Genomic DNA, 19,189 nt, shown 5'->3' on the forward strand with positions numbered 1-19,189 from the left:
GAAATGTCTTGCATAGAAAGATAACCCTGTGGCACCATGGATTAAGCATTGGGCTGCTAATGCAATATCAACAGTTCAAACCCACCTGATGCACTTGGAAGATGAGCCTGTCTGCTCCAGGAAAGATTTAGAGTCTCTGGAACCTTACACACGGTTTCTAAGTCAGGAGCAAATTGATTGCAGTGGCTTTGGTTTGGGGATAGTGTCACAAGTGGTCTGTGCTCACCTACAAACCTAAAGGTTGGCGGCTGAAACAGTGGGGCAAGAGAAAAGGGTGGCGTCTGCTGTCAAAAAGATCAAAGTCAAGAAACCCATTTGTTAAAGTTCTGCTTTGAAACACATGGTGTTGGAATTAGTCAGAATGGATTTGACAGCAATGGGGATTTTCTTTGGCTGGGTTTTGGAGGGGGAGGCTTTGAGGTTTGTTATCATATCACAGTACAGGGTTGTACCATATTGATAATTCCCCTTCATTTTGAACACTTAATTTTCAAATGGTCACCATAGTAAATAGTGTAGAGAACTTCCATTTTCAGTACCTTTGATTACTTTTCAAAAGACATATGAGGGAGTTTTGAAAAGTGTGTAGAAAATGTCCATTTACCTTTTATTCCATTTTCCATAAACTTTTTGAAGATCCCTTGTATTTTGATTTAGAAAAATTGAATGAAGTCTTGAACTTTTAAACACCTTAATACTTACTTTTCAACTATCTTTCTAGAAATCATATGCTCCCCCTCTGCCCATCTCAGGAAGGCAGTTTCTGGCTTCCTACCGATCCTGGTTAATATCATAGTATAATATTTTTATTATTTCATATGTTTAAAAAATCTCACTTTCCTTTAATTTGATATTGCTTTATATATTTTTTAAAAACTGGATGTATTTAATGATGTTATGTGTCATTCTTATCACACATTTGAATGATTTGTCCTTAAATGATATTTTACCCATTTTTCTGTTGGGATGTTGATTTTTAACTTATTGATTGGTAAGATAGTTTTATTTATCATATATTTTGTTTTTTGAATTAAATGATGAAAAGAAATTGAAGTGCTTTTCATCATTAATCTTTTTTAGGGGTCTTTTGAAGTAATGAATTTTAGGTAGTTAAAATCAGTCATTTTCCCCCATAGAGTTTTTTGTATTATTCATACTTAGCTGCTTAATCATAATTTTAAATATTCACTTGAAAACAATAAACATAATTAGTCAATGAAATTTTTTTTATCTGATGAACGCATAACAAATATAGTCTCATCTTAATACAAACAAGAAAGTATACATTGTTGTGAGCATATGGGTACTTGCTACAACTAGGGCAGAATTTTTTTTATCATATTCATATCTTTATTATATATACTGATAATGGAAGTCAAATTAAGCAACCTGTATCAATCGCCAAAGATAGTTTCTTAATAGAGTCTCTTCTTGGTGTGTGAAAGAGAACATACAAATAGTGATCTAAATTTCTCTTCTTAATAATACTGGAGACTAAGTTGGCAAATAGGAAACGCAATGACTCAGGAGTGAAATGCAGTCTAGATTTTTTCTTTCAAGGACAGCTGTTACCATTACCATAAAATTGTGGTAACTTCATGGATCCAGGTATTGTAAACAGTTTTGAGACTGTGACTGGCGGACTAGTACCGTGTTTCCTGGGAATTGAGTGAAGGAGTGGCATGTGTGCAAACAGGACATTTGTCATTGGTTCCTCTAGAGTCCATTCTGTTACCATGAATTTATGAAGGAAGTCTTTTGTTTCTTTTTACAAATGGATTAATGCTAAAAAGAAAATAAAAACAGCCCATTTGCTGAAACAATTTTGAAAAAGGACAAAGTAAAACGACTGCACTTCCCAATTGTAAACTTACAACAATGCCACAGTGGTAAAAGCAGTCCAGGCCTAGGATTGACCTTTGTTGTTGGGAGCTTTGAGACCTTTCTAACTTTTGGTGACCTTGTGTACAGCAGAGTGAAATGCTACAACCCTATCCCAAGCCTTCAAATGTTGTTATGTTTGAGCCAATTACTGCAGCGACTGTTTCTCTCTAGCTCAGTGAGGGTCTTCTGATCCTTTTGGTCTGACCCTTTTCTTTAGCAAGTGGACATTCTTCTGCAGGGAGAGGGCCTTCTTGGTAATAAGTGCAAAGTCCACTAGACACCGTCTCATCGCCCCGGCTCTAAGGAGCACTTTGCCTGGACTTCTTCCAAAACAGAGAGGTCAGTTTTCCGGAAAACCTGGAGTGTACTCTATATTCTTTACCAATATCAGAATTAAAACCCATCCATTTTCGTTGGTTTTCCTTATTCACTGTCCGGTTTTCTTGGGTGGGATAAGTGTTCTTCAACTTTGCAACTTCTCTCTCAAGTCACAGTCTGTTGGCATCTCTTGGGGGGTTTGGCCTATTTGATATCTACTAAAAAAGTTGCCAAAAAAATACTGCTTTTCTGCTATTGCTTAGTGGCTGCCATGCAAAGTTATGATGAGACCCCCCCCCCCCAGACAGGGGTAAACATCGCTAACACAGGGATAAGGGGAATTGATGGGAAATCGAGTTGAGAGAGGGGAAAGGGAGCAGACTCTTCTGGGAGAACACAAGTAGACTAAGGGGGCGGACTGATATCCAAGTGGAGGGAGAATGCCTAACGATATTGTAAGGACCCTAAGAAGGGAATATCTCCTCTAATATGCACAGAATAAGCTACATTGGCCCAAGTTTCTGGACACACACCCTGGGGACCCTTGCCAAGTGCTATCGACCACTGGGGCATTGAATCCTCTATCTTCAAGGCACACAACGTGCTCCAAAGGCCACACCAGAGAGCTCCAATGTGGAAACTCCACCAGGTCAATTGGACTCTACCTCCTAGACACCTATAACCTGAGGACTTTAGACTGAAAACACATGGTGTTTGAAGAGGCAGGTGACAGCTATACCAAGAGTATTGAACTGTTCGGGGTAGGGGATGGGCAGGGGTGTAGACAATCATAGACTTACTACACCAATGCCCTATATGGTGTCTTAAGATATATATTATTTTGGCAAACCTGTGGGTGACATTCTCACTGAATATTATTGGAAAGTTTTGCTGACCACTAATTCATTTTTTGTGTAAATAACATCCAGTTATGGAAGGATTTATTTTGTATAAGTAAGTAACTCTGGTATTGTGATATAGTTAGCCTACACTGGCCTAATATCCCTCTCTCAACAGTGTTTTAAAAATAAATCCATGACAGTATTAATAGAAGCTCTTTAAGCTCTAAGGAGATGATCGATAAGACTCTCTACCATAAATTAGCAAGGAGGTCTCTAAAGAGAGCCAAGAAGAGATTAAAAATCATAGATCCAGGAATGGGTTTGGGGCTTGCACCTAATCCTAACTTTAATTTAAGAACAGTTAGGTTTACATCATGGTCCTGCTCAATATTCACCCTCAGGAAGGGAACACAGAAAATATAGGTGCTATAGAAAAGTGTGGTGACTAAATTAGATGTGCCTGGTTATAACATAAAATAGCATCTGGAGTCTTAAAGGTTTGTTTCTCTAAGTGAAATGTCAATTAAGTCCACATGGAACAAGCACACCAACATCAGTGACCAAAGGCCTTTGCTGGTAAAAATGGAAAACTGCATTAGTACTATGGAAAAATTTGGTAGTTCCTGAAAAAAATTAAACAACAAATTAACATAAACTAAATCAATGGCCGTCAAATCAATTATAACTCACAGAAGTCCTGTATGGTAGAGTGGAACTGCCCCGTAGGAGTTCCAAGCCTATAATCTTTCAGGGGAGCCCAGGCCACATCTTTGTCCTCATGGAACACATGAGTGCCAGCTCTGTGCTACAAAGGCTCCTGTTAGCAGTGTCATCTAACCCAGGACTGCCTGTCCTGGATGTGCGCACACAAGAATAACAAGCAGAGACTCAAACAGATACATGCACCACAATTACAGCAGTATGCACAGTAGCCAGAAGGGGGAACAACATGAATTTCCATCAATATATTACTGTAGATATAAACATGGGAGGTTATTCCAGTGTCAAAATGGGAGACCTCTAATGCATGTTATGACTTGGATGCACCTTGAAAATATTATTTGAAGTCAAATAAGCCAGACACAAGAGGGAACATTGCATTAGTTATTCTACATAAAATGTCTAGAATAAACAAAGGGATATAGACAGTGAGTAAATTAATAGTTACCAGGAACTGATTAGCAGAGAAAATAGAGTGTTAATGTGAAAAATTTCAGGGTACAGTATAGCACTGATGAAACTTACAACTGTCCTCTAGTTTTTTAATGCTTCCTCCCCCCCCACTATCATGAATCCATTTCTACCTTATAAATCTGGCTAGACAAGCGGATGTACACTGGTACAGAATGAGCTGGAATCCAGGACAGATAATCTCCTCAGGGCCAATAATGAGAGTAGTGATACCATGAGGAGAAGGGGAAGGTGGGGGAGAAAGGGAGAACTGATCACAAAGATCTACATATAACCCCCTCCCTGGGGGACAGACAACAGAAAAGTGAGTGAAGGGGGGCATCGGGCAGTGTAGGACATGAAAAAATAATATTAATTTATAAATTATCAAGGGTTCGTGAAGGAGGGAAGGTGAGGGAGGGAGGGGAAAAATGAGATGCTGATACCAAGGGCTCAAGTAGAAAAAAAATGTTTTGAGAATGATGATGGCAACAAATGTACAAATGTGCTTGACACATGGATGCATGCATGGATTGTGATAAGAGCTGTAAGAGCCCCCAATAAAATAAAATAAAATTGAAACTAAAAGATTAATAAATAAGTAAAAACCTAAAAAATACATAAATGAAATAAAAAGAAATAATCAACTAAAAAAAATTTTGAGAATACATAGTGATGATGGTTGAAAAAATTGTGCTTGCATACTTGAAAGAATTACAATCTCATTTTTTTGTGGTATTTATTTTCCCATCAATAAAAATAATGATAATAATTAAACTGCCCACTTCTAAGAAACAGGAATATAATGTTCCCATTAACTATGAATCTCTCCTACCAGAATCATAGTAATAAGAAAAGTGCCTCTTAGGTGAGAATATTCTTTGCTTAGTCTTCTGGATTCTTCTCTAGAACTAGTTTTGCATCTAATTAAACAGGATGCACCTTCTTGTCATTGCTAACCTGTCTTCCCCTGGCAGATGAAGTTTTTGTACGGACTTCGGGATCAGTTAGATTATAAATAAGGACCCTGGAAGTGCACTTGGTTAAGTGCTGTTTCACTGCTAATAGGTCAGTTGTTTGAACCTATTAGCCACTGTGGGGGAGAAAGATGAGGCTGTGGATAATCTAGCTTCTTCATGTTTCCAACCAAGTTGGCATTTCCAACCAAGTTGTCATAAAGACTGACAGCCTCTGAAATCGCATGGAGTCATAGTTTGTTATGAATCAGACTTAATTCGATGGCAGTGAGTTTGATTTTGGGGGTTAGATTGTAGATATTATGCCAAATTGATACTGAGTCCAGGAAATACACTAAAGCAAAAAAAAAAAAAAAAACACCCAAGAGAGCAAACAAAAACCAGTTACATACAAGTTCCTGGGTGTGTAGGAATACACTGGTGTTAGAAGGAGCCTTAAAATCATCACACCTGGATATGAAGGTGATACTCAAATCATCTTTACAATATGTCCACCATGAGTGGTCTCCTCAAGACTTGGGTATCAACATTCAGTTGGAGCTCCTGTGCTGTAAGAAAAGTTGCTATATCTGAACACAGGTTAGTTTTCAGATACTATGCTACTCCTGTGTGCATTACTACACAGGAAGCATACAATTTGAATAGTAGATACATTAAGTTGCCCCCGCCAACTGCTGTCCATTTACATATGAGAAAATAAGGCAGAGTGGTTACAAAGCTGGCCCAGTGTTTAAAATCAGATACATATGGCCCTTTTCCTATGATATCATAATTCCTAGCCTCATTACAAACCTAAATTAAACCCAATTTAAGAAATCAAGAGGTGGCCTCATTAATAATTTAACTACCTTATTCATTCATTCCAAACTTATTCTACTAACTTGGGGGAAACATAAAAATGAATCAATAGTGCTTCGTAAAAATGTATCATCTTTATACTCAGGATATGAATCTATTTTATCCTAAATAAACATGTTAAATCTGTTCACATTGTTTCCAAATGGAAGTTTTATTTTTCTTTCGTGAGAAAGTTGGGTTAATTTGAGTTGCTATTCTGATTGTCTATATAAAACCTGCTGAAAGAATTGAAAAGTATTTTGGTTTTAAATGAGTAATCAAATTAATTTTGTTCCATTATTGAAGTTGTCCAGAAGAGTTGCCAAGTGGCTTAAATCTATGTGACCAAAGAGCTTCCTTAACTATTATATCTATTGTGTTTATAATTATTATATGTCACTAGAGAAAATTAAATTCTCTGACATATAGAGTGACAGACATCGTTAAATACAGTACATGTCTTAGCAGATTAACATAAATTTTACACTAAAGGTCTATTTATCTCAGTTTTTAATCAAATTAATTTTATTAATTAGTATGGAAACCTCTTTCTACACAAAGGCAGTGGATAATCTAGCTTCTTCATGTTTCCAACCAAGTTGGCATTTAAATCTTTTACATCCTACATTAGCTATGAAGTACATTTGATATTACCACAGAATTTGTTGGTCTATTTTATATTTTCTGAAAAACCACAGATTGGCTTAGAGTTGGATGCGAGCACAAAAAAAGACATGTAAAAACCTGTTCACACAAATATGTTTGCTTATTTGAATTTAGCAAATGAAGATTTCTTACACATGGTTTAGGAACAGCATTTTCCAAATTTAGAATGCACACAAATCTTATTGGTTTCTTGTTCTGAATCAAACCTTAGCTTGGGGGGTTTATATGAAAGGTTTTTTTTCTTCTCTCCCACTCTATTCTTGGCAAAATAGGACTTCTTGTTTCTAAGAAAATCAGTAATAAAAATCTTCTTGGACATCTAAATTGTTTTACTAAACTTTTTGATGAGTTAAGTAGAAATGAAAAGGAAACATAAGGCTCACATTTCCCTAGAGCGCATAGAGGATTGTAAATAAAGGGAACATGTTCATGGAAACATATTTGGGGAATGCTTATGCTCGAAAAATGGTTAGGAACCATTGATGGGCCAAAATGCAGCTGGATCTTGCTCATCCATGACCCTTTTTTAAAAGTTCGGGATTATAAATGAAAACATGTAATAATAAGTCGCATTAGGGATGTTAGTGAAGGCAGAGGAAAAATAATCCCTCTACATTAGTCATCCAGATGGGAAAAGGCCATGACAGGTTTGACAAAATAAAACATGAGAACACTTCAAACTTTCATGTCTCACAGAGCACAGTTGCTTTTCATCCAAAGCACAACAAATTTACAAAACATAGAGAATGGAGATGTTGATGATCAGCTGGGTATGAGGTACAGCCTTCGAACGGAACAGGTTCTTATTCTCCTGTGGTCCCATTAGATCACATTTAATAGTTGGATCTGTATTTTTAAATCTTTACAAATATCCAATCAAATTCTCAAAGTGTGTTTATAGCATTTAAGACAATAAAGAAACGGTTCTTGGGCTTTATCTCAGATGTTATACCACTTACATGGATGCTTCTCACACAATAAATCTCATATATTCTTAATAAGCATCTCATCAGCTTGTCCCTACAACTAATAATTTTTAAAAAGCACTATCAAGTTCATTAGAATTAATAAGCAACTGAATAACAAGACATTCCTTGAAAAGGAAAGCAAGAAATGAATCTAGTCCTATTGATATTAAAATGTAACATAAAATATGCATAATTAAGAGAGTGTGGTTTACTGGTGGACAAGTAATAGATTAAAAACTGAGATAAATAGACCTTTAGTGTAAAATTTATGTTAATCTGCTAAGACATGTACTGTATTTAACGATGTCTGTCACTCTATGTGTCAGAGAATTTAATTTTCCCTAGTGACATATAATAATTATAAATACAATAGATATAATAGTTAAGGAAGCTCTTTGGTCACATAGATTTAAGCCACTTGGCAACTCTTCTGGACAACTTCAATAATGGAACAAGTGCTCAGTATTTTAAAAATTTAATAATTTTTCTATACAAATACATATTTTAATGTCCCTCAACTGACTTGTACTATAAATATTGTGCATGTATTTTTATGTTTACAGTCTTTAAATTAGATGCGCTATAGTGGCATATTGTCTTTTTAAAATTAACCTTGAACAATTTAAAAGCATCATTTATTCATATAAAATAATAAGAAAATCATTACATGTTAACAAAATAACACTTTTTGGTGACAATATCTGTGTTTTAAAAATGAAATAAACTTTTGAAATAAACATTGGATTGTTTATATTTCTGTGCAAATTTCTGTAGTATTTGGTATAAAAGAAGATATTTGGGAGGGTCTCCTGTTTTCCTCTTTTAAAAAAAATACTTTTAGTGGGGACTCTTACATCTCTTATCACAATCCATACATTCATCCAGTGTGTCAAGCACATTTGCACATGTGCCGCCATCATCATTTTCAAAGCATTCTCTTCCCACTTGAGCCCCTGATATCAGCTCCCCATTTCTTCCCCCTCCCTCCTGCAACAGTCCACCCTCATGAACCCTTGATAAGTTATAAATTATTATTTTCGTATCTTACATCATCATCACCCCCCACCCCGCATTCACATTGGGTATGATTTTGTTCTGGGTCTTTAGATGCCTGATACCTGATCCCGTCAACAACTCAGGATCACACAGGCGGGTGTGCTTCTTCCATGTGGGCACTGATGTAAGCTTAAAAAAAACAAACAACGGGGAATAGAGGCAAAGCTACTATATATACATACATCCCTGGGATGAGGTCAAGTAACTATGGCAGGGGCCAAACCCAATCCAGGGATACATTCGGCAGCCAACTAAATAAGAGGGGGAAAGAAAGAGAGAGAAAAATACATGGGTAGTGGGGGAGCGGGGCACTAACCCATCAAAGGGAAGGGTATAGTTTATATCTCCACAGGAGAGGGAGAGAGAGACCAGGTTTCAATCCGATATGCCAAGATGTGAACACAACATACTGGCATGGTACCAGGGAACCAATAGAGAGGTCTGCGGGGGCTGCCCCAATCCCAATTATCTGGACAGCCTCCCTCCCCCAGAAGAATGCAATTCAGAGGACAGCACTGGGGATACAGATTGGGGAGAGGAGCACACCTGATTACATCACATGAGAGAAACGAAAAGGGACAGAGAGGGAGGGGAGGACATCCTGGCCACCAAGCCCCAGGATGATAGTCCTGCTCGGAGCAGACAACTCAGAGAGGACCATAGGGTCAGCCCCAGCACAAGACACAACGTCCCTCACTAAAACATAGTGCTGTTGGGGATAGCACTGGAGACACAGGGCAGGAATTGTGCACAAGCTGACCCCATCACACTGGGGCAAACCTTTAAGGGCATGCAACAGAGCAGCAAAGGGAGCAAAGTGATGACATCCCCAGGGAATACCAAAATTCAATTTTGGAGACAGAGTGTGGCACCCCATTAGACCCGGCTGGAAAACACTCAAAAAAGGCCGACAAACAGACGTTGAACTATTTATAAGCTTTTCCACTGTTGTCAGTGGCTTTCTTTTTGTTGTCGTTGTTTTGTTTTTTGCTTTTGTTGTTGTTTTATTATTTTGCTGGTTTTGACTTCCTTTGTTGTTTTATTTGGCTTTGCCTGGTTTTTGCACTTATTAATGTATCTGCATGTCTATCTAGATAAGATAGGCAGGATAAATAATTTGGAGATCAAAAGAACGATACCAACCATTCTGGGGGGATATGGGCGGAAGGGGAGGTGGGAGAAAGGAAATGGGGGGAAGGAAACCAATCTAGGGACAAGGAAACAACAAGTGAACTAAAGTCAATGGAGGGAAGGGTGTAGGATGCCTAGTGGGGCTTAATAAAGGGTATATTGTCTTTAAGTAGTGTTTACTATTTAAGTTTTATTTAAACCACATCTAATCCTTTTCAGCGGTGGTAATTCACAACTTTAAACCAGGCTTAACCCAAATAAGATAAATATTTCAACAAAATATATAGTGCTTCCAATTATGATTTAATGATATTCTGAACAATGCATTAAAAAAACTGAATTGGAAAGTACATTTGTGTTACTTAATACAAATATACATAAAAATAAATTGTAGTTATTACAATTCTATATAAAGATTCTTCTATAGCTAACATTGTATTTCATGACATATATTTAACTATACCTTATATTTAGGATTATTAATTAGAAGAAAGTCTATTTTATTTATATTTTAATAAAGTGTTTTACCTGATAATTTAAAAAACAAAAACTTTGACAATAGAGGAAAATTGGATAAATAAAAACATTTACAAAATAAATAATTAACCCCAATGTAAAAAAAAAAAAATATGCACCATGAAAATAAAGCATATTTGATAATTATGTTTCTCAAAATTTTTATATATAAGGAATTATAATAAAAGTACGACTTGGTTTTCTGCTCTCTTCTTTAGCCTGATTGCATATGTATTTCATAATTGTCAAAATATGAGATGAAAATAGTTATTTTTCTCATTGAAACTGTATTTTTGTGAATATGAAAAATACAGTTAAATAATCTGGATTAAGTCAATTCATACTCATAAATATTTATGGAAGGAAATTCCCACTTCTTTCTCTCAGTGTAGCTGGTGGATTTTGACTGTCAACATTTTTTATTAGCAGTGCAGCATTTATTGTCTGTCATAAAAAACATACAGGATTTAAATTAATTATATAAGTAGATAGTGGAAATGATGACATTATAATAAACTTTCCTGCAGGCAACCATTAAATGTGAAGTTGTCAATTATAAGTGATGATTAGAAATTTAAGGCATTTTTCATAATAAATATAAAAATTGATTGCATCATGAGTGAATAAGAATGTTGTAGCTCATTAGAAGGGGAGGGCTCAATCTAGACCATTGGAAGATCAAAGTGTATCCTGCAAAAATACGTAATTAGCAAACATAATATTGAAACATAGAAATAAAATTGGGTAAATACTAGGATAAGTCAAAAATTATTGCTCATAGGGAAGCAATTCATACATGGATGAATTTATTTCAAACAAAAGGCATTTGTACAAGTCTTGGCACTCAGTGGGTGGTGGAAGACAAGTTCTCGCAGCAATATGCATGCGTTAGTCTCTTTAGGTTGTTTTAATAAAAAGAGATTAAATCAAAGTAGTGGCTTCAAAGGAGATCAACTGGACCAGTGAAATTCAAGATGGAAGTCAGCTTAGAAGTCTATAAAACTATTTTTAAAAATATGTAGTCATAATCATGGTAGAAAGAGCTATCCCATGATAATTTTATTTGGAAACTATTTTCTATCCACTCTACAATGCTGATTTTACCCACTGAGATTTCTGTTTGCTCCTCAAACTCAAGAACATTTAAAAAGAACACAGTTTGAGGCCCTCAAGTATGCCACAAATGCAGTTTTGATGTGGTGTAAAAATAGCACATAGAATTGGGGGTGGGGGGGTGGGTATCAAGATGAAAACTGTACCGTATATTGTTTAATAAAGGTTTCTGTGATTTTATAATTAGTCAAAGGCCAGTAGGTGGACAATGACCAACTTTGGATAGCCTTGAGAAGAACGGGGATTCCAGAACACTTTGCTATGTTCATTCTTATTCTGTACATGGATCGAAAGAGAGTCGTGTGAACAGAACAAGAGAACACTAAATAATTTAAAATCAAGAAAGATATACACTAGGGTTGTATCTTCTCAGGGTTATATACTTATTCAATCTGTATTCTGGGCAAATAATCAGAGAGGCTGAATTAAATGGAGAAGAATGCGATATCAGGATTGAAGGGAGGCTTATAAATAACCTGCAATATATAGCTGCAATATACAAGATGCGCAACTTTGCTTGCAGAAAGTGAAGAGGACTTCAAATACTTGCTGATGCAGATCAAGGATTGAAGATTTCAGTATGGATTACAATTCAATTTAAAGAAAACCAACACAACTGTATGTTGTCAAGGATTTTATCTTGCTTGGATCCAAATTCAAACTGGTGCATGCAGCAGTCAAGAGATCAAATGATGCATTGTATTTGGTAAATCTTCCGCACAAGATCTCTTTAAACTGTTGAAAAACAAAAATGCTACTTTGAGGACTAAGGTGTGACTGACCCAGGCCGTGGAATTTTCAATAATCTTATACGTATATGGAAGTTGGACCTTCAATAAGGAAGACCAAAGAAGAATCCATGCATTTGAATTATGGTACTGGCAAAGAATATGAAAGTACCATGGAATACCAAAAGAACAAACAACAAATGCTCCTTAGAAACAAGGATGGCAAGACTTAGTCTCGTGTCCTTTGTACATGTTATCAGGAGAGATTAGTCCTTGAAAAGGACATCATGCTTAGTAAAGGAGAGGGGCGATGGAAAAGAGAAAGACTGGACACGGCGAATTGACAGAGTGAAGGCAACAATGGGTTCCACATCACAGCAATGGTGAGGACGGTGCAGGAGCAGGAGGCCTTTCGCTCCGTTGTACCCAGGACACTCGTCAACCACAACGATTTTGTACTTATACTTTTTGCTACCCTCAAATTTAGCTGCCTATAAAGAGGAGAGATGCTTAAAGTTGTTCACAATGCACATTTGAAAAATAAAAACACTGTAAAGCAGAAAAGAAATAAATCCGCACTTGTTTACTCTATTTTAACTCACACGGTCTACATCCTCTGAATCCTTCAAAATCTAAGATTGTTTCTAATATTGTCATAATGCATAAAGGAAGGCTTTGTTGTTGGTAGGAGCTATGGAGTTAGTTACCACTCAGAATGAAACAATATGTCGTTTTTTTGTCTCAAAATCCTTGCTATGTTTGAGCTCATTATTGCCGTCAGAATTGTCACTTCGTTTTTTGGAGGGACTTCCAGTTTATTTTATAATATGATGTCCTTCTCGATGGACTGGGTGCCTCATGATCACATTTCTAAAGTGCTTGAAACTAAGCCTCACTATATTGTTTCTAAAGAACATTCTGGCTGCTCTTCTTTGAACACATTCATTCATTCTTCTGGAAGTCCAGGGCACATTTAATAACTTTTGCCAATGTCATAGCTCAAAGGCATCCATTCTTTTTATAATTGGAACAATTGTCTGCCAAAGGATATCTTTGCTTATTAACCCATTCAATACAACGTTTTAGTTGCTGACTCACAGAGTGAGTGCTGATTGTTGATCCCAGCTAAGTGAAATAATTGAAAACGTCGATAATTTCTCTATTTGTCATGATTCTACTTATTGGTCAATTTGTGAGGATTTTTGCTTTCTTTATAGTGAAGGTAATCCTTATTAAAAGCTGTGATTTCTCTGTTCTCTTCTGCAAGTGCCTCACATCCTCCCTCTTCCCTTTCAGCAAACAATGCTGTGCAATTTACATATTACACCTTGTTAATGAGTCTTCATTCAATCCTGATACCACATCTTCTTCATGTTGTCTACCTTTAGTAATTATTTGCTTAGCAAACATAATGAGTAAGTATGGTGAAAAGATACAACCCTGACACATTCCTTTCTTAATATTAAACCAGGCCTGATTCCCTGTTCTGTTAAAATGACTTCCTGTTGGTCTATGTACAAGTTCCACATGCGCACAATGAAGTGTTCTATTCTTCTCAATGTTATTCATAATTTTACTATGATCTACCCATTCTAATGCTTTTGCATAGAAAATAAAACAAAGACAAGGCTCTTTCCCACCAACCATCGGTCAGTTGACTTGTGTGTACTGTGGTGACTTATGTGTTGCTGTGATACTGAAGCTACATCACTGGTACTTCAAATGCCAGCAGGGTCACCCCAAGTGAACAGGTTTCAGTGGAGCTTCCAGACTGAGAATCAACAATGAAGGACTAGGCTTGCAACTCTAGAAGAATGAAACACCGAAAACCTCACACATTGCTTCAAAACATTACTGGATACAGAAGGACGAAAGAGTGGAAATAGAACAGTGTTGGAAGATGGGCCTCTCAGGCCTGAGGGCACTCAAAGTAAAACTGAGGAAAAGCTGTATTCTGGGCGTGGAATCGACTATGATGATATGAGTCAGGTAAAGCCTGATGGTACATGACGCAAAGTAAGGAGAAATGGTTGCAAAAATCTGCTAATGATCAGAACTTAGAATAAGAAAATTGGAATTTGTTAAAATGAAATGGAACAGGTGTGACAGGGTTGTATCCTCCATTATACTTACCCAATCAGTTTGCTAAGCAAAGAATGTGGCATCAAGATTGGAGGCAGGCTTATTAAAATGTATAATATGCAGATGGCACAACCTAGTTTGCTGAAAGTGAGGAGGATGTAGAGGACTAGCTGATACAGAGCAAGGACTGCAGCCTTTAGTATGGATTACAACTCAAGGTAAACAACGTAAAGAAGACTAAAATACTCACAACTGGACCAAGAAGTAACATCATGATCAATGGAGAAATGGTTGAAGTAATCAAGAATTTTGTGTTGTTTGGATCCACAATCAATGCTCATGGGAGCATTAGTCAAGAGATGAAAAAGATAAATTACATTAGGTAAATCTGCTGCACAAAAAATACTCATTTAGAGTATTGAAAAGCAATGATGTTACTTTGAGGACTTAGGTGAGCCTGACCCAAGCCATGGTATGTTCAATGGCCTCATATGCATATGAAAGCTGGGCATTGAATAAAGAAGACCAAAGAAGAATCAGTGCACTTGAATTGGGCTGCTGGAGAAACATTGACAATGCTATGGACCATTAAAAGAACGAACCAATTTGTCTTGGAAAAAGGACTGACCGAGCGCTCCTTAGAGGGCAGGAGGTTGAGGCTCCATCTTACATACTACAGACATATTGTCAAGACACCAGTCCCTGGAGATGGACATCATGTTTCGTAAAGTAGTAGGTAGAGCAGTGAAAAAGAGGAAAGCCTTTAAAGTGATGGATTCACAACATCTCAGCAACAATGGGCTCAAGCACTGGGACAATTGTGTAGATGGAACAGGTCTGAGCGGCGCTCAGGCTTTCAGTCTCTTGTGCACAGCATGAAACCAACTCTATGTCCCCTAACAACAACAAGGCTCTGCTAATTTACTTTTAGCCACGGGTTACCATCAATAATGACATCGTCTCTGTCCAACATCCCCTTCTGAGTCCCGCTTGAATATCTCGCAGTTCTTTCTCCATTTACTGCTGTAATGGTCTGGAAATAGCTTCAGTAAACTGTTCTCTATCACCCATCTGCACTTTCATCTCATTTTATTTCTTTCACTCAACTTACTGATGTCTCTCATTTCAAGGCAATAATTATCAGATGTTCTCTTCATTAATGATATCACTTTTTCTCTCTCTGAACCATTTAAAATTTAAATAATTTGTTCTTAATTAGGATTTAATTCATATATCATATCATTCCATAGTTCAATTATGTCAAGCAGCATTGAACCATTTTTTTCTACTCAATTTCCATTTCCTTTTCATTTTTACTCATCTATAAATAAAGAGACACCTCTCTATATGGGATGCTTAGCAACATTCAGCATAGGTTGATCTTGATTCCATAGTCTACCTGATCCAGAGCCGGCAGTCCCTGTTCTCTGTGAAGAGTTGGAAGATTTAAACATTCTGCCCAATTTTTGCCTGTATGTTTTCTAGATTAAGCTTTTTTTATTCACGGCCTATTTTTCATGAAAAAAAATTATATATACCTACCTTTTATGCCCAAATTGCTTTTCTCTTCCAAAACATTTTATGTTCAAATGTTTCTAATGCCTCCATCCTAACTCCCAGGATGGGCTATGTCTCAAATAGCATCTTCTCAATTCCTCTCTAATAGGTGAGTGACAGGAGAGAGGGAGCAAGAAGTCACTGTGGTTGATTAGGGGAATAAAAGATGATGCCGAAGAGACACTACTGTCAACTTTTCTGGTTATTAGAACTTTTAAAGAAAATTTCCAGAAAACAAAAAAATTGAATATTATTTATTCCAAGGTCTCTGAAGAACATACATTTACGTTATTATTTAGACAGAAAACAGGAGAAATTTATCATAATCAATATAATTTTAAAACACATGACCTTTCAAAAGAGGACATTCAATTCAATCACAAAAAAATAAGTTATCAGCAGGAAGCTGCTTGGAGAGAGACCTGGCAATTAAAACTGTTCCTGTCAAAGTAACAGGCAAGTCGTCTTCTGCAGCTGCAAATCCTAAACACATGGCTGGTCAAACATTTGATGTCGATGGATTTTCATACGTTTCACTATCTGCATAAGTACTTAGTGGGACTTGGGCATGGGGAGTTAGAAACTGGTGCCTAGATGATTGTGTATCCACATTTTGTCCTTTGAATTCTGAGCTGTATCTTCAGACAAAGGCAAGTGTTTTTGTCTAGAGGAAAACAGGAAAAAGAGTCCAAAAGTTGCGGAACCAATTACATTTGGCCTTCCAACCAACTCCTTGTCACAACTATTCGCTACTGAGACCGGAACTGGACCAAGGTGCTACTGATTCTGGCAACATGAGCAATTATGTATTGGTGTATGTGTGTGTGTGTAAAGAACCGTGAAATAGGGACTTTGGGCCAGCTACTCTCCATATTTAGGTCTTGATTATTGTATGTATGGTAATATTATAGCACAACTCTTGCTCTACTTATTTTTCAGGGGTACTGTGAGTACAGACTAACATTCTAGTAACTTTTAAATAATACGGAAAAGAAGCTATAAGCAGACAGTTTCCTTATTTGGATTCTAAATTTAGTGTTAAAGCCAATTCTAAGAAGATAATCAACCTATGACCTCTCAGTCACTGATTAAATAATCTGGTGAACACTCAATTATTAAAAATAAATGGGATGTCAAAGAACATTTTGTAACTCATACATCTAACTAATTGAAACATTAAAATTCTGATCACTGACTGAGAAAAATACATACTGAAACTGAATCAACTGTGTACTCTCAATGAAAAATAGAAAATAGAAATATGTGTATGCATTTGTTTTCAGAGGGGGGAAAAGAATAAAATTTCGACTAATTCACTGCTGTATTGTCTCATTGTTTGTGCTATTGTTATTGTTATGTACTTTCAAGCCAATGTCTACTTATAGAGACCCCATGTGCAATTGAACAGAAAATGGCCTGATTCTCTATGCAGTTCTCACACTAATTGCTGTGCTTGAGCCCCTTGTTGCAACCACGGCATCTCATGGAGGGTCTTCCGTTTTACTTTTGTGATTCTCTGCTATGATGTCCTTCTCCTTCCTGGAGAAATGACCCAAGTAAATGAGATGAAGCCTCATCATCCTCATTCCTAAAGAGCTTGCTGGTTATACATTTTTCAAGGAAGATGTGTTTGCCCTTCTGTCATTCTATGATATTGTCAGTATTCTTTGCCAATACTTTAATTCAAAGGCATATATTCCTCTCTACTCTTCCTTATTCGTTGCCCAACATACACATGTATATGAGATGATTGAAAATATCGTTGCTTGTTCCAGGTACATGTTAGTCCTCAAAGTACTCTCTCTGTTCTTTAACACTGTTAACAAGCCTTCTGTAGCTGATTTTCCTACTGTACTGACATTTGAGTTCTTGACAGCTGCCTCAATCAGCATTGCTTCTGAATCTCAATCACATAAGATCCTTGAGAATGTCAAACTTTTCTTTGTTATTCATGATGTTGCTTATGGGCTCAGTTATGAGAATGTTTGTTTTCTTTATGTTGAAATGTAATTTATACTGTAGTCTTTGATTTACTTTAAGAAATTCAAGTCCTCTTCCATTTCAGGAAGGAAGATTGTGGCATTTGCTTATTTAAGATTGTTAATGGACCTTCCTTCAGTATTGATGGCAAATTCTGTGGATAGTGCAGACTCTATGATTATTTGCATACAAGTTGAATAGGTATAGTGAAAGGATACAACCTTGATATACACCTTCTTGATTTTAAACCACAGAGTATTCCTTATTTCTGTTCACACAATTGCCTCTTGGTGTGATTATAGATTCAGCATTAACTGTAGAATAGGTGATACTTTTCTAGAATGTTTGTTCTGTGAGTTTAATGATTGCAAATCACACCGTGAGAAAAGGAACCTGAGCCACAGGGTGGTAAATGGCCAGCCCAACCCTTGAAAACCTGAACATTATGTAATAAACTTGGAATAAGCACAATAGCAAATATCAATAACAATAACATCTGAAGACTTTGTAATGTTTTTATTTTCACATCTGTGATTATATCACTTATTTGGTGAAATTGGGTAAAACTACCTGGTTTGATTTCTCCTTCCTTTTCATTGTTTATAATTATTTCTGTGGTTTTAATCCTAAAATATTCTTAAAATATGAGTGAAAGTAACCATTTGTATTAATTCAACTCAAATAAATGCATATATTATTATTTCACACAGGTTTTCAAAGAAAGGCTCCTTTGTTTACCTTTTTCCTGACTTTTTGAGAAAATAGTATGCCTGAGGAATATTACCTCATATGAAAAAGGGCAAGATATGACAAAATACCAATTTATAAACTATCAAGGGCTCATGAGGGAGAGGGGAGCGGGGAGGGAGGGGAAAAATGAGGACCCAATGCCGGGGGTTTAAGTGGAGAGAAAATGTTTTAAGAATGAAGTACAAATGCGCTTTACACAATTGATGTGTGTATGGATTGTGATAAGAGTTGTATGAGCCCCTAATAAAATGTTTTTATAAATAAATAAATAAATGTATGTACATAAGCCAATACCACAAAAAAAAAAAATGGCAGCCTTAGTTGCAGGCATAGGACGTTTGTCATCCACCTCTGGTCTGTCAGTTTGTGGTACTGTAGTGGCTTGCGTGTTGCTGAAAGCCAGTTTGTGGTACTGTAGTGGCTTGCGTGTTGCTGAAAGCCAGTTTGTGGTACTGTAGTGGCTTGCGTGTTGCTGAAAGCTATGTCCCTGGTATTTCCAATCTCAGCAGGGTCTCCCAATGTAAACAGCTTTCAGCAGAACATCCAGACTAACAAGAGGCAACAATGAAGGACAAGGCTTTCTGTGGGAACAGATCCGGCCTCAGGGGGTTGAG

This window comes from Echinops telfairi, unplaced genomic scaffold, assembly GCF_000313985.2.
Source record: "Echinops telfairi isolate 266 unplaced genomic scaffold, ASM31398v2 ScPeMD7_7424;HRSCAF=8462, whole genome shotgun sequence".
Lineage (NCBI taxonomy): Eukaryota > Metazoa > Chordata > Mammalia > Afrosoricida > Tenrecidae > Echinops > Echinops telfairi.